Here is a 16,846-nt window from a genome sequence, read left to right as displayed (position 1 = left end):
TTCAATAATAAATGCATAATTAACCTTTGTTTTGCCTTTCACTTCGTACATTCCCTTAAACACGACCCTGATCTATCTATCTTTATCTTTTTCTTCAATACTATTATTAGTTCAGTGAGTGAAATATAAGTATCCACACAGTGAGTGAAGTTACAGTAAAGTAATTAATTTCATCAATTCATGGTAATTGATTGGCGCCGGGCAAAATACCGTATAGAGTGAGGGAGTTCGAAACCCACTCTAAACAAAGACCGAAGTGGGAAAGAGTTCAAGTTGGTGATGATGGTTGAAGCTAAACATTAGGTGTTTTTCACAATACAAGGAGCATTGTTGTCAGGTGTACCTGGAAATCTATATGATATAGAGCGCTCTACCTGATCTCAGATTGTAGAGCACAAAAATACAGCCAGAGTAATGTCAACAGTGTTGACTCCTGGCATGCTTCAGTAAATATTCCACATTATTTACAATAATTTCAGTATGCAAGTCGTCTTTTCAGAGTTAGATCTTAATGAAACTAATAGCAGTTTGTGATGAATCAATAAATTCAAGACACTTTGATTATTCACATGAAGATCTATTTGAAGCTTAGTATGCGATGAAAACCCAAAACACATGAATAAGAAAATGGAGAATTTACCCCGTTGTTGGGAATAAACAGGAAGACAACACACTACATCAGACCTCTCATGCAAGAACTCGTACTTTAATAGGATTTCAAAATATTGAGCCTATTTTGATTGTATATGATAGTGCGCCATTACAAAAAAAGTTACATGACCTTCGATGAATAAGAGCAAACAAATTCTGACGTTCATTCACACAGAAGTTGTCATCAACTGAATTTCGTAATGAGTAACTGTACCTTATATTCAAAATCAATCTCATAAAAACAATGATTGTTTCTGTGTCTAATTCACTTCTCCAATATGTCATCTATTCAAATGATACTCTTCAGAATCACCAATGTATAAGATAGAAGTGATACTCACTTTTTATGATTAATCTACTATGAAAGATGGAACAGTATCTTCCGTTCATTAAATATTATGCTATCTAGAATCTAGTTAATTACATAGATGCAATCAGAAATGTTTTTAATTTTTTACAATGGACGACAATGTATACGTCGATTAATTGATCCATACTATTTACTACCGTTTTTTGTTAACCTCTAAAATATTAAAAATCCTACAGTAATGGTGTTCTAATTTCAAATTGATAGACTAGTATTTAGCGATATGAACAGTATCAACAAAATTATAAGTTTGAGAAAAATTAAAGGTCACTGATAAGTTGTGAATTGTGATACACTATGTCAAACAGACAGCATTCGTTACTAACCAGAAATTAATAAGTCATAGCTCAATTTGTTGATAATGTTAACAAGTCTTCAAAATGGAAATTTTTCAGTGTGTTAATGACTGTAATAATTGGTTTTCCAAGTGACAAAAGTTGTTTGTTCAATGTATTAACGACGCTCTATTCCGGCCAACATTCTAAGGCCAAATCTAGCGGTGACAGACAATTCAATCACCTTACCAAACACTCATTTCTTCTTCCTCTTCTCTCCCTCTCTCTCACACTCTTCATCTGCTTTCAAATAATCCTCTAGAAAATCAAAAATCAGTGTCAAATCATCCTCAAATCAGTGCCAAGAAAAAATCGAATTCTTCTAACTTTCCTCTTCATTACTTCCTCTTCCTATCTTGCATATTCATATTTATTTACTTGTCATGAACAAGACTTCTGGCGAGCAAGAGTTATCTTATGCCAGTGGTTTTCACTTATGGTATATACTTTCCAGTTAAATTGTATTGTAGGTCTTGTGCTTTATTTTCAGTTTCTATGAATGGAATAAAAATGAATATAAAATTCACACATAATTAATTTGTATGTGTGTGAAAATGAATTTGAATTTCAATTATCAAGCTATTAAATCTTTGCATAACTTTCAGGAGCATGATGTCCATAACAATGAGGTAGAGCTTGAAATAATAATACACATTTTCAATTTCAAATTGATAGACTAGTATTTAGCGATATGAACAGTATCAACAAAATTATAAGTTTGAGAAAAATTAAAGGTCACTGATAAGTTGTGAATTGTGATACACTATGTCAAACAGACAGCATTCGTTACTAACCAGAAATTAATAAGTCATAGCTCAATTTGTTGATAATGTTAACAAGTCTTCAAAATGGAAATTTTTCAGTGTGTTAATGACTGTAATAATTGGTTTTCCAAGTGACAACAGTTGTTTGTTCAATGTATTAACGACGCTCTATTCCGGCCAACATTCTAAGGCCAAATCTAGCGGTGACAGACAATTCAATCACCTTACCAAACACTCATTTCTTCTTCCTCTTCTCTCCCTCTCTCTCACACTCTTCATCTGCTTTCAAATAATCCTCTAGAAAATCAAAAATCAGTGTCAAATCATCCTCAAATCAGTGCCAAGAAAAAAATCGAATTCTTCTAACTTTCCTCTTCATTACTTCCTCTTCCTATCTTTGCATATTCATATTTATTTACTTGTCATGAACAAGACTTCTGGCGAGCAAGAGTTATCTTATGCCAGTGGTTTTCACTTATGGTATATACTTTCCAGTTAAATTGTATTGTAGGTCTTGTGCTTTATTTTCAGTTTCTATGAATGGAATAAAAATGAATATAAAATTCATACATAATTAATTTGTATGTGTGTGAAAATGAATTTGAATTTCAATTATCAAGCTATTAAATCTTTGCATAACTTTCATTGTCCATAACAATGAGGTAGAGCTTGAAATAATAACACACATTTTCAATTTGAATATGATAGACTAGTATTTAGCGATATGAACAGTATCAACAAAATTATAAGTTTGAGAAAAATTAAAGGTCACTGATAAGTTGTGAATTGTGATACACTATGTCAAACAGACAGCATTCGTTACTAACCAGAAATTAATAAGTCATAGCTCAATTGTTGATAATGTTAACAAGTCTTCAAAATGGAAATTTTTCAGTGTGTTAATGACTGTAATAATGGTTTTCCAAGTGACAACAGTTGTTTGTTCAATGTATTAACGACGCTCTATTCCGGCCAACATTCTAAGGCCAAATCTAGCGGTGACAGACAATTCAATCACCTTACCAAACACTCATTTCTTCTTCCTCTTCTCTCCCTCTCTCTCACACTCTTCATCTGCTTTCAAATAATCCTCTAGAAAATCAAAAATCAGTGTCAAATCATCCTCAAATCAGTGCCAAGAAAAAAATTGAATTCTTCTAACTTTCCTCTTCATTACTTCCTCTTCCTATCTTTACATATTCATATTTATTTACTTGTCATGAACAAGACTTCTGGCGAGCAAGAGTTATCTTATGCCAGTGGTTTTCACTTATGGTATATACTTTCCAGTTAAATTGTATTGTAGGTCTTGTGCTTTATTTTCAGTTTCTATGAATGGAATAAAAATGAATATAAAATTCATACATAATTAATTTTGTATGTGTGTGAAAATGAATTTGAATTTCAATTATCAAGGTATTAAATCTTTGCATAACTTTCATTGTCCATAACAATGAGGTAGAGCTTGAAATAATAACACACATTTTCAATTTGAAAATGGTAGACTACATATCTTCATTCATTCAAAGAAAAAAAATAAGAAGACTGACACGTAATCAACTAGAGTTCTGTTATACGCCAGGAACATTTATAATGTTTATAAAATCATTTATAATGATTGTGGAGTACTTCAACAGTCGCCTAAAAACGACTGAAAATAACTATTAAAATAAAATCCAAGTTGATACAGAGATTGAGTCAGCATTTAAAAATAAGTAATACATTCGATGAAAAATTAGGTACAGAAAGATATCTTTATTCAAATTTATTCTGAAGAGAATATAGATTTGAATGAAATGAAAACAATAATGGAACTTATGAGAAAATCCAATCCACGAGAATATCCAATTTCTATTCACGGTACTCATCCGAATAAAAAGATTATTCGTTTCAATCCTATATTCTCCAATTAAACCAGCCTGCATGGTAGATAACGAATTCCCATTCGAGTTCCACAATATGAAACAGAATTGTATAATTTGTATTCACCACCAGACTCAACTCGCTTGTCATAAACAGAGCATTTCATATACACTATATACCGAGTTAACCCCCTCTCCTCTCCCACACTTTACTTCATATATTCGGTCAGCTATAAGCTATCAGCTATAACCCGTTCGCACTGCAGTGTGCAGAGTGCAGAGCAGGAGCTTGGGTGTGATCTTGCCCTATATTTGGCCCACTTGAACAGCTACAACACAAATCACTATTCTTCTCACTTTTCACATTCACCCTTCTCACTTTCGTCCATTTCTTCTATCCGTTCATAGTTTTCTTCCATCTGTTCCTTGTCTCTTCAATCGGTTCATTATTTTGGTGCTTTTCTCCTATCCTGTATAATTTTTCCATAATATGCTTTCTCAAGTCGTATTATCTTATCCTTTCATGATCAACCCCGTCGTTTACTAGGTTTCTCATATCTTTCTATCCTTTTCTCTTTTTCATTTTCTACATAGTAATAAAATAGATTAGTATACTGATACAAAACATACCAATATAAATCTTCTATTACTAAGATTTTCTATCAGTTCGTCCGTTTCTACTATGTTTACGGCGTTGTACCCTATCGTTCATACAATTCTCCTTTCTGCAGTTACTCGTATTCACTCTTTTATTATTCTTCTTCTTCTTTGGCTAAGCCAATTATATGGGGTCGACATTTCCATCCTTTGTATTCACTCTGTATAACTAAGAAGACTTTATGCTGTCAATACGTCGACTACATTAAAATCACCCAAACTGAGATAAATTTTAGTTGAGATGTGGCAACCTGATAGTAATTCTCCATAAATGTGACTGCATTATCAAGTCATCTCATCTCCTTCATATCGGATTTCTACAACAGAATCACACTCGCCAATATAGCGAGTGTTATTTCGTCTCTTATTACTCCGTCAATAAAGACGGATTACCACAAACCACATATCAGTATTAGTGTTCAGTAAAAATATTCTTCACATGGGACTATTCATACTCGGCCAGGCTAAGAGGGAGTATCTCCCCCATTAGAACTAATGGGATGAATATTTTCACTGAACCGGTCGCAGGCACTGATACTAGCATGTGGGAATCCGCCTTAAAAATCTCTAAAGACTCTATCCAACTTAAATTCTCTAGATAATTCATTGTATTGGATTTTACAACTAGCAATCAATCATTTTTATAAAGACTATCTTATTCATTTCTCTCACCAGAAAACTTTTCAATATTAATTTTTTCACCCTTTCATAATAAGTCGAAATACCTTGTGCATGATTAATATGTTATAAAAGGGTACTTGGGTATAGAAGGATATCATTTTTATTTTATTTAACATTTTTATATTTTATGGAAAAATAGTTTAGTGAGGTTATTGCAAATTTATTGAAGGGTATGCAAAGAAACTTCAAACAGAAGAGATAAGGAAATGGCAAATAATTAATACAAGTATGAGGATTCAGCGTACAACTTCTCGTAGAATTACTATCAGTAATTCAGTACTATCTCATCTTTACTTTGATTCTTTTTCCATCAACCATACCTTACCATTTATCTACACTAACCAGTAGCCTATATTTTTCTCTTCCAAGTTCAACAATAAGAGAAAGGATGCTCCCCATGGTGTACCCAACAATAAGAAAAAGGATGCTCCCCATGGCGCACCAAATGCTTGTTCATGTTCCCCATTGCCCCCTTTCCCACTTAATCTCCCCGGGGCCCCAAAAACTAGCAAACATTTCTATTGCGGAGCACTAAGTTCAAGTTTCACTTTGCAGCTCTGCTCTGCTCTGCGTTGTTTCCACACAAACAACTTGGCCAAACTTAGCACGCGGAATCTCTCAACTTCGTTCACTAATTAACCTTTATTAAACCTGAAATTAAACTACATACGACGTCTCATTGTGTGGTGCGCCACAGTTTGTTATGTGCTGGCACCACTTTGTAATGAGCTATTTTATGGACGTCTCTGGGAATTTACAATCTGTACAAACTTTGTAAACATGAACTGCGAACAAAGTAACCTACGACAATGACATTCTGAAGAGTTCATTAGAATGGAAACTAATGGGATTCATCAAATTTTCCTAGTGGAGCCTTAGGCCCCAATTCCCTCATATCTGTGAACGTTTCCGGTACAGTGAAGATATTCTTCCCAAGAGATCCAATGGGACTATTCCCACTCAGTCCGGTCAAGCAAGTGTGATAAATCGCATTACAACTCATGGGGAGAATAATTTCACTGAACCGGACGCGGACTCTGATAAGTGGGAATCCATCTATAAACATTGAAGCCTTTCATGGACTACAATTCAACTTCAGGAACTCATTAACCACCAAGCACAGAAGCACATCAGTAGACCAAAGTTTCTCCAATTTGTGCTAGTTATCCAATTTTTAGTGAAAACCTTTCAATACTTCAACTGTCTTCATAATTTCAATTGGTTTGAGGTGTTATACTAATATATAATACTGTAATTATGATATAGTATAATCCTATTATATTAAGCGAGCAATTTCTTTATTTATATATCTGGTTATTTCTATATCTGGCTATTTTTATATCTGGTTATTTAAGTTTAACGGATCTCGAAAACAGCTCTAACGATTTTCACGAAATTTTGGAACATAGTAGGTTTATGATATAAAGATTCGATTGCACTAGGTCTCATCCTTGGGAAACTCGCTGAACGACATTGAAAGGATAATTCATCCTTGGCTGCTGAAACAGCTGTGGATAGTAAAAACGTGAGTATGTGAAAAATCAAAATATCGCATCCCCGAAATTCATAAGATGACGTATAGCCAGCTGTGAAATATAAAAACGATCATTTTAGAGAATTATGTTCTGTTTATCAATAAATAAAAATAACGAGCGAAGCTCGGTGCCCCGATATTAATTTTTAATCCATCAACATTTTTTTTGAAAAACCGTAATTTCTGAGATTATTCATATGAAAACGGAAATTAAATTATATTATATGGAGTGTAAAATTAAATGTAGCGAGTATGAAGTTCAATCGACAAAAATAAGATCAAAGTTTGAAATGAAAAATTATTAGAGCTGCATATCTCAGAAGTTTCTGGATACTTTTGTATCAGAACAGGAAGAATTAGGGCAATTTTATATATTTTTTAATATTATGATTTCACATCAATAACAATTGTCTTTAGCTAATTCCAAGTTATAAATGTTTGTAGCTTACAAACAGAGAGTATACAATGTAACATTCTATACTTTCTGCTCATAACTAATAATTCGTTTACATTATTAAAACATTACATTAGTTATTTATCGTCATCTCCATATTCTTAATAAATTTACAATTTTTATCCAAACATTGAGTAGTAGAAGTCAAGATAAGATCGATTATAAGCTAAAAGAATACATAAGACTAATCTGAATCCACAGACTCAACCGATTACTTGTACAAGTAAAAATTTTATTATGAAGAAGATCATTGATCAAGGAAAAAATATTGCACTAAAAAAGATTATTTACATACTATTAATCAATGTACTACGGCTAACATAAACTAGAATTAAAAGTAAAAATATAAAGAATAAAAAATTAATAGAAACAACAAGGCCTAAACTAATTTGAGATGAATGATTCAGCAAACCATCATCAAACTCTATTTCCAAACAGATTTGCAAATCTCCAGGCTTGCTCTATAATTTCATCAAAAGTGTGGTGTTGCCATATCGTCCTCTCTCTCTTCTATCAGTCACACCCTCTCTTTCTCTTATCAAGGTAAGCACCAACTTAGGACAGAACGTGTTGAGAAAAACTACACAGCAACGCAGAGCATAGCATAGCAGAATTAGCATAATAGAGCAGGCCTGCCCGTGTTTTCCTTATTCTTGGACATTACACTAATCACAACACTGTTAGTTCCATCATCAAATGAATTGCCACATCCTATTGATTTTTCCAAATTCACACCAAATATTTCGACCAATCATCACTGCGCTACAGTTCTAACAATTATTACACAAAGGATATGACGTCACATTTATTGTAAAATTGGAATCTAAGAAAAAACTGGTTGATGCCATTTATAGTATGCTGTTCTAGACGGTAGATTGATCAAAATCTGAGAGTAAATCCAAGTTCATTAAAATGTTGGCCTGGCCGCAGTTTACAAACTTTTATTGCCAAATAACGGTGATTTCAAATCGATGTTTGAAAGGAACATGTTATTCCAAGTTTTTTTGTTAAAGACAAATTTCATTCAACTTGACATTGAGAAATACATACCGGTAAGACATATTGATCATTGCTATCGATATTAATGGATTGAAATATAAAAAATTCTTAGACAAAATCAGAAAACTAACTAAATGATTGATTCCGATCTGTCAGCTCATCTGAGAGGTATGAAGTAATCTGAGTGGTAGTCAATGCTCTTCATAACAATTATTGAGTAGGATTGGATTGCATAATTTTTATGGATTTATTGAATATTTTTATATCATCTGATAAAGTATTTTCAAATTCAAATTTTTTTTATTCAAACTCACAATATTCACATTCAGAATCAATAAGAAAAACAAAACACTCAGCTCAGTAAGATGAAAAATGAATAATGGAAGATTAATAAAATAAATACTGGTATGTTTTATTAGAAATACGGTAAATTTGTGAATTGGAATAAATAGGGTTACTTGAAATGTTAAATAATTATAGAAATTGCTAGTACCCTCTTCATACATTTTTATTCAAGCACTATTAGTTTCAGCACTCAGGCCATTTTCAAGTGTCAAAATTTTGACAATTATTTCTTGTCACTGATTATTCAAACACTGGCAGGTAACCCGTGCCCCGCTAGGGTCTAATTAAGATCTTGACAAACTAAAAACTTGACCTACTGAAATCTTGAAGAATATAAAATAAGCCTATTTATATTATATTAATTTTATTTTTTTCGATTTTTTTGACTCCTAACCATCCTCGGTAAATTAAGAATCAGATGCAAAATTACAAGTTAATCAGTCAAGTAGTTCAGACGTGATGTTGCGTTATTCGTGAATTTCCTATCCCGTACGTGTATAAGCCAATGCTTTCCTTTATTATATTATAGATTACTAGCTTCAGCACTCATGCCATTTTCAAATAAAAAAGTAGAGAGGGTACTAGTAAACTAGTGATTTCTATAATTTTTACATCAATTTGGGTACGGGACTATTCATTATGATTTGACACTCATTTCGACTGAGTTCATGTGTCTATTTAAAGTGTCAAGAGAAATCATAATCCGTTGATAATTTCCTTTATTTGACGTTATTTTTTCTGCATAGTGGAACATGATACGTGTAGCAATTAATTTCAAGAGATGTTTGAAATATGTAATATTATAAAAATAGCTTCATGAACACCAGGAATGAACTCAATATGAAGAGTCGAAATTACGAATTAAAAAACTGAAAACATAGAAAATAAAAAACATACAAGGAAGTAGAATATCAATGATAAAAATTGCGTAGGAAATTATTAGGTAAATAACTAGATATACTACTGGTTATTAGTGAGAATTGAGCGTATTAGTTTTAATTGGCTTTAGTTTTTTGGATGAAAAAATAGGTAACACCGGAATAGCCACCTAAAACTCATCGAAGACCTTCATGCAGGATGATGATTTTAATGATGCGATGATACTGTGCCTTTATGATTAAAGTTCAATCGAAAACAAATTGCATTCTAAATGTAATGAGTGTACATGTTTCTAATACAGTAACTGCTATAATTGATGAAAGATGAAAGATGCATTCGAAAAATTGATGAGAACTGTTAATAGCAGGCAAAAAACTATCAGAACTTCAAAAGTTTCATTAAAAATCTTTTACAAGCTCCAACAAAGTTAAGAGTATGGGACAGAATTATTGTAAACTAGCAGGTAGCCCGTGCTCCGCAAGGGTCTATTAAAAAAATTGACAAACTGAAAACGTGAGGTAATGACATCTTGAAGAATTGGTAATAGGTCCTATAGCCATCCTCGGTTAATTAAGAATCTATATGCAAAATTTCAAGTTAATCAGTCCACTAGTTCAGACTTGATGATGCGTCAAAAATAATTTTCCTATCCCGTACGTTCTTTCCTTTATTATAGTATAGTTAACTGCCTATCCGTGATAAAACATAACAGAAAGATGATCACAATACTTTAGCAGGTGGTAACCAATAAAAAGGGAGAAACTTATTTTGGGCCTTGAAAAATAATCGAGTTCCAATTTTTACAATTTCAAGAATCAGCTCTTCGGAAATGTAATAATTCAGTAATTAACAAAAGAAGAAAATAGCTATCAATAAGAATTGAAAGATACTCTATCATCTTGTTAGTAGCAACTGAAACTCCAGAAGTATATGGAAGGAATAGTCAAAACTAAAAACTATTACAGAATAAAATTACATCATTGTCAGTCTATTCAGACTAATAAGAGTGTAAATAACGTACCGAAAACTATCGGCAGTATGAAAAAAAACAAACAAGTTCAGCATCAACGACCATAAAATCAATCAGACTAGAAAGTGAGACAAGACAGCCACCAATTTCAGTCCACCAGGAGGTTTCTGGCATGAAATTCAAACTTGAAAAGATTTGTTGCCAGCGTGGGCGACTTCTCTACAACATTCATAAAGAAAAAGACAAAGAGAGAAATGACAGATAGAGAAAGAAAGGGAACAAGACAAAGAGACACAAATAAAAATGATACTTTCTGCTGCTGTCACTAACTTTCACTGCCCAAATTCGATCCTTCAGGAAACATGATCAGCTGTGAAATCAAGGAAAATTGCCAGCAATAATAGTATCGAGACCTGATTTGATGATTCCATCCACATGCTGCGTTCTATTTACGAAAACTTTAACGCCTACAACTTTAATAATACAGAAGATTTATGTGAAGAAATCAATGTTTTAAGAATGATTGCTAGTGAGTGACCTATAGTTACGTTATAGAAGACCAACATCGTGACATGTTCAGATCTGATTTATGGAAATATCAGTTCTAAAAGGATTCAAACTGTTATCAATTCATTTATATATGGTGCGAATAGAAATTCGAACAGAAAATTTAGTAAATTACATCCATCAAAAATCGTTCAATTTATAATCATTATGCACATAATATGAGCCTAATTTGGGAAAAGGTGAATAAAATTGGATTGACCTGAATGAAAAATAATGTGTTTAGAATTTAAGATAGATAAGGTCTATTCAATTCAATATATTTGTGAAATATGCAGATTACTTTGTATATAAATGATAGAATAACGAAAATATATTCCACCAAAATTTAAAAAGTCATGTCTAGTTCAATAATGAAGAAATATAGACAATATTCAAGCAAATAGTTAAAGTTACCAAGTTATGAGCAATAACTCATTTGTAAGAGATAGATAAGGCTTTGGAACAAATGAAATAATTATTCAATTATAAATTATCGAGTATTTTATAAAAATAAACACTTTTCAGGACTATCTAGCGATCACAGGTTTAAGGACAGTAGACCAGTGTGATGAACAATGTAAAAAAGGTCACTCCAATTATCTGTCAAGTATAAAATACATGATTTTCTTCATGAAACATTTCCATCTGGGTTTGATTCTACAATATTTTTAAATCTATCTATATGATAATAAAACGTTCCATTTATTCTACAGTAAAGGGAATAAGATACGATGATTGATGGTTTTTTGAAAGAGAAGATAGCTGCAGGATACCTGCATTTATTCTATAGAGAGATTGTTGCAGAATTGTTATTGGTTAAAATCCACGTCAAATGCTGAGCAATATAAAGTTATATTGAGATTGTTTTGACCATGAATCATGAATCTGACATCCTAACGTCATGAAGCAGCTTGTACTCACGGGAGTAGAACCCCCTTGTAGTCACGTAGTAAAGTCCCCTTGTATTTGTAGTCACGTGACAGTTATTCCAATATTCAGTTGACTTTGTACTAATGGAACATGGATTCAATTTCCAAACGTCATCAATTGAATAAATTTTGGTTTGCCATGCAATAATAATTGCGAAAACAAAAATCTTTGTGGCTAACAAAATTAGAGTATTATATATAAGAATTTACATTGTTAATCATTGTGATACAAAGCAAATCAAATGTAAATGAGATTTCCCATAGACATGGACCATGCTTAGTTGGTTAAATAATGGAAATTAAGAGTAATAAAAAAATACCTATTTATTAAACCAAGCATACACATTCAATCACATTTCCCATTGGTGATGATATGAATTATGATGCTCTGAAGTTGTCTAAAAATGAAGTGAAGAACGATGATATTGAATTAAATTATATAAACATTTCAATATTTTGTAAAACATTGATTACACTCACCAGTCACATATTCCTCTCTCTTGGTCTGGGTCTTGACAGGTCTATGGATTCAACCATCTTGTTCCTGACAAACCATCTAACTTAGGGCCTACTGATCTTATCACTGAACTGCCTTAACCTGGAAAAACATAAAAGAAACATTGTTAAAACAGTTTTTAATAGAAAACTGAACAAGATATTGAATAGAATTACCTATGAACCATAAATGACGTATTGGAGGTGACAATTCCTCTTTGCAACAGTTTTTTATTGATTATTGATTGAAATTTACATTTCACTGAACTGGGATCTACTGACTGGCAAATGAAACGATAACCCCTGAAAAACAAACGTCACAAAGAGAAATTGTAAGCAATGAGCATTGAGCACTATATCAAAAAACGTTATGCCAAGATAATTTATTTTCAAAATTAAATACAGTACAGTAATTGACTGATGGAATATTACTCTAAAACCTACTGAACAACCATCTCAATATTCAGGACATACAAATAGCACAAGAGGGTAGCTTGGATGTTCACGAACAGTTTGAACTTACATCACTCATCATGAACATCACACACATTATACAAACATCAGTCTACATCACTCCCTTCATAAGTTTTCAGTTGTCAGAAGTTTGCCTTGTCAGATATAACTAATGAAAAAGTTAACTTCAATAATTATTCAGTTCATTTTCAGAACAGAGATTTATTTCCACCAAGGATAGATCCTTGAAATTTGATTGAAAATTGTAAATATATTCAATAAAATGCACACAATACATAAAATATGATGGATAGAATAGAAAGTTTCATAGTTGATAGGTTCTTGATTTATGCTCATGAATTGAATTGAAATGAAATAACTTATTCTCAAAAAAAAAACATATATACAATAGTAGAATATCCTCATATAGAAAGTATTCTGTGTGTTAGGAGGAAATCACGTAATATTTCTCAATATTGAGTTATTTCAAGTATAAGTATAACAAACAGTACAAAGAATGGTTGATCACTTCATTGCAAAACTTGAGATACTTGAGTGCAATCAAGGTTGATTCTAATGAATAATAGAAACATTAACCTGAATAAGAACAAATAGAATAAAAATTAACAATATCATCACGAATCAATGCAACATGGTTGAAGATCTATAAATGAAGTGGATTGAAGGAAAATTACCAAATCCAACCAGGAATCGAACCCGGAAATGGATCATCAGTAGTCAGGACATTCACCACTACACAACGGAGGTCGAATGAAAAAAGAGCGAAAAAAACTTTTACAAGAATGCTGTTCAATTTCATAGATATCAGACAATAGCCTTCAAGTACATAATAATCTTATGAAGTGATTGGGTAGAATAAGAAAAACAACTCAAGTTCCCGTGCGTTACTAATTCAGCTATTCAATAAATACAATTATGTACTTGCAATTCAAGTATCTACCGAATTTTAAGAACTGTATTTGGAATTGGAAATGAGAAAAATATACTGAGTACGTACATACAAATCATACGCTAGCCTAATAAGGAATTGAAAATGTGTACACCTCTAATATTATCGTACTTGAACTTGTATTTAGAAAGTGGAAGATATGAAATTGGATCACTTCAAATTTAGTTTTGAAATACTTGGGCAGATAGGCTACTTCGATTCCGGGAGAAGTAGGTGAAAAAAAGTTGTAAATTATGCATTGGAATAAATACTACAGATACAGTGTTAAAATTTACATCAGTAATGCTATGAATAGAAATGGGTAATTTCATAAATGAATGTAGGCTATAGATAAATAAATGCTCAACTTATGAAACCCAACTACAGTCGTTAGATTATGCTATCTTTGAGTAGTATTACTCTATATGAGTATAATTGGAATCAAACTATCACAGTTATAAAAGGAGTTGTTATCAGGAATAACAAAGAAGACACGAGGAAAACATAAGAGAGAGGAAGAGAGGATGTTGTCAAACTGATAAATTAATTTTTAATTTCTTAGATATTAGAAATGTTTCCAACATTGATAAGTTGAAAAGTGGTCCAATAAAATATTTTCCTGAAGAGAGAAAATATTCAATGAAGTTGATAATATTTGAAATCGGAAAAAAATATGAGAAAGATGAGACAGTAGAGGAAAGTGAATCATTGGGGAAAATTTTAAAATAGCGTATAAAGTTGTATAGAATACATAGAGTTCTATCTTAAAAGTTATTGAATAGTTGACTACGAATAGGCTATAGAATATAGCTAATGGTGGTGGCGGAGAAAAGTCAAAGTAGAGGAGCATAAGCAGAGAAAATCAAGAATATTTTCAATTTTGGATATTTATTTTCTATTTTATTAGCTTACTATTATTTTTTTCTAGTTGAATGCGCATTCTTATTATTATAGGGTAAAATCCGAATCATAAGGTGATATTCACTGTCAATATGGGACAATATTACTATTAATACTATTACTACTTTTCTAAAGGACATGGGCATTTGTAAATAAGTAATAAATTATTAGTGAATCTGTACTCTAGGCCTCTACGACCACACTATACTCGAATTAATGCGATTTTAGCATGAAAACCCGAAGAAGGCTTGTTTCTTATGCTGGTCGAATAAAAAGGTTTCATTAATTATAGTATAAGTAATTAAAAAAGCTCTACTTGAAAACGCAATCTGCATTACGCATTATACGCGTGAAAATCATAGATTTGAAAAATCTCGTCCGCAGAGTGTGAATGAGAACGAAACAAGATTGAGGTTATTACCGAGTCCATAGTAGTTTGAGAAGTCTCATTAAATCTAATCTGATGCAGAGACGATCGATTCAGCCTCCTGCCATAGAAGAGCGCAAAAACAGCGGAAGCTAATCAAGATTGGAAGAATCGGTGAACCAGCAAAATCCGGATTGCTGCTTGCTCCTTCTTCTTTCCAAATGCTTTTTTGTTCATCTGCCAAATTCAATTCAATCTTTCGGCCGTCATACAAAAATGTATTTTTGCACTTTCAAGTGTCAGCTTTGAGGTCTTAATAAAAAATAACACAAAAACAAGAATGTAGTTTCAAGATGTGCTCAGATTTTGATTATACTGTTGAAATTCTGAACAATCTCTATCAGCAAAAATTTATTACAATCTAAATTGAATTCCACTGACCAATGTTGTGATTTTGCAAAGAGATAATGCCATCACTCGCCTCAGTTACGACTTTCTCGTGCGAAAGAATTTCATTGAATTTTCAAAGAAAATATCCTGCAACCGGCAACTTATTTGTTTTTGCGGAGAATGATGCCTAAAGGATACTGAGCTTTGAAAAAGGAAAGCATGATGATAGTGGTGATGATGGGAGAAGAAATATGGAGTTTTGAAGGTGACCAGAGCCATTGAAGCCCATTTTCTATTTAGAATTATATTGAAGTAGTATGTTACTAAGAAAATGATGTATGATACTAAGACAATGAACTAGTAGTAGACTGCTCTACATTGATACATACAACCATCAAATTACATCAGTAGCAGGGGTGCCCATCCCCCAATGGTCCATGTTGCAAAATTCCCCCCAAAATTCTTAAAATTTGGTATCCATTTAGGTACTTAAAAACTGTATATTGAAAAATCCCCCCCATTTTCCCTAGTTTTTTCCAAAAATCCCCCCCAAAATTCAGCCTCATGTCGCAACTTGCGACATAAAAACATGCTGTGGGCACCCCAGATCAGTAGTGAGTAGAGCCATTGACAAACAACATCTATCATTGTACTGTAAATGTTCCATTATCGTATCGTTAATTATTATGGTATTGTCTTTAGTAAAACTCATCTCTAATAATTCAATTTCATTATCCCTAATTTAAGCCACACGCTTACTATAATTAGTTTACCAGGAGAAAAGCTCTGATTTACATGGTTGACAATGACAAAGGTTTTAAAACGGCAGCCAGGTCCCTTCTCTTCAAGTGTCTCATACAGGATCTACTTAGTACAATTTAGCTGTATTTGGCTTGAAAGTTTAGACGAGCTAAACAGAAATAATAGGAGCAGCTTTAGACAGGAAAGAAGACCAGCACAAAAAATGATAAAACCTGAACTCTGTATTTCCGTCTAGGCCCCCATATAGTTTACAAATTATTGTAAAGCCCTGATTTTTATTTTACTACATTTAATCAAGTTCAATTGATTACCGGTTGATTTCAGCTGTTCAGCGCCTAATAAGGTTAGCCAACTAAGTACAGGACGACAGTTATGCAAATAAACAGTCATGGATATCCAAAAACCTGCCAGAAATTTCAAGTTGACATTTCGTAAAACGTAAATGATGCCCAGCAATCTCAAGTTGAATTGAACCAGTAATTGAGTAGCACCTACCATTGCATTACATTGTCATCATAACCTGGACTGGATTGGCAGATTTCAGTCAAGTCTAGGAC

The 16,846-nt window shown here is 32.5% G+C and overlaps 1 protein-coding gene across 3 annotated transcripts in view; it reads right to left on the bottom strand.

Annotated features, from left to right (window-relative positions):
• The window catches only part of LOC111059359, a 100,581-nt gene that overhangs the window by 71,222 nt on the left and 12,513 nt on the right, over positions 1–16,846 (bottom strand). For 2 of the 3 annotated variants that reach the window (XM_039428489.1, XM_039428491.1), the window contains exon 2: positions 12,454–12,571. The gene's annotated coding sequence lies outside the window, so the exon portion shown is untranslated. Of the gene's footprint in view, positions 1–12,453; positions 12,572–13,616; positions 13,722–16,846 lie in introns of those variants that run through there. The other variant, XM_039428490.1, reaches the window with a different exon arrangement.

Source organism: Nilaparvata lugens, chromosome 5, assembly GCF_014356525.2.
Source record: "Nilaparvata lugens isolate BPH chromosome 5, ASM1435652v1, whole genome shotgun sequence".
In the NCBI taxonomy this organism is placed as follows: Eukaryota; Metazoa; Arthropoda; class Insecta; order Hemiptera; family Delphacidae; genus Nilaparvata; species Nilaparvata lugens.
This window is presented reverse-complemented; position numbering and strand designations above follow the sequence as displayed.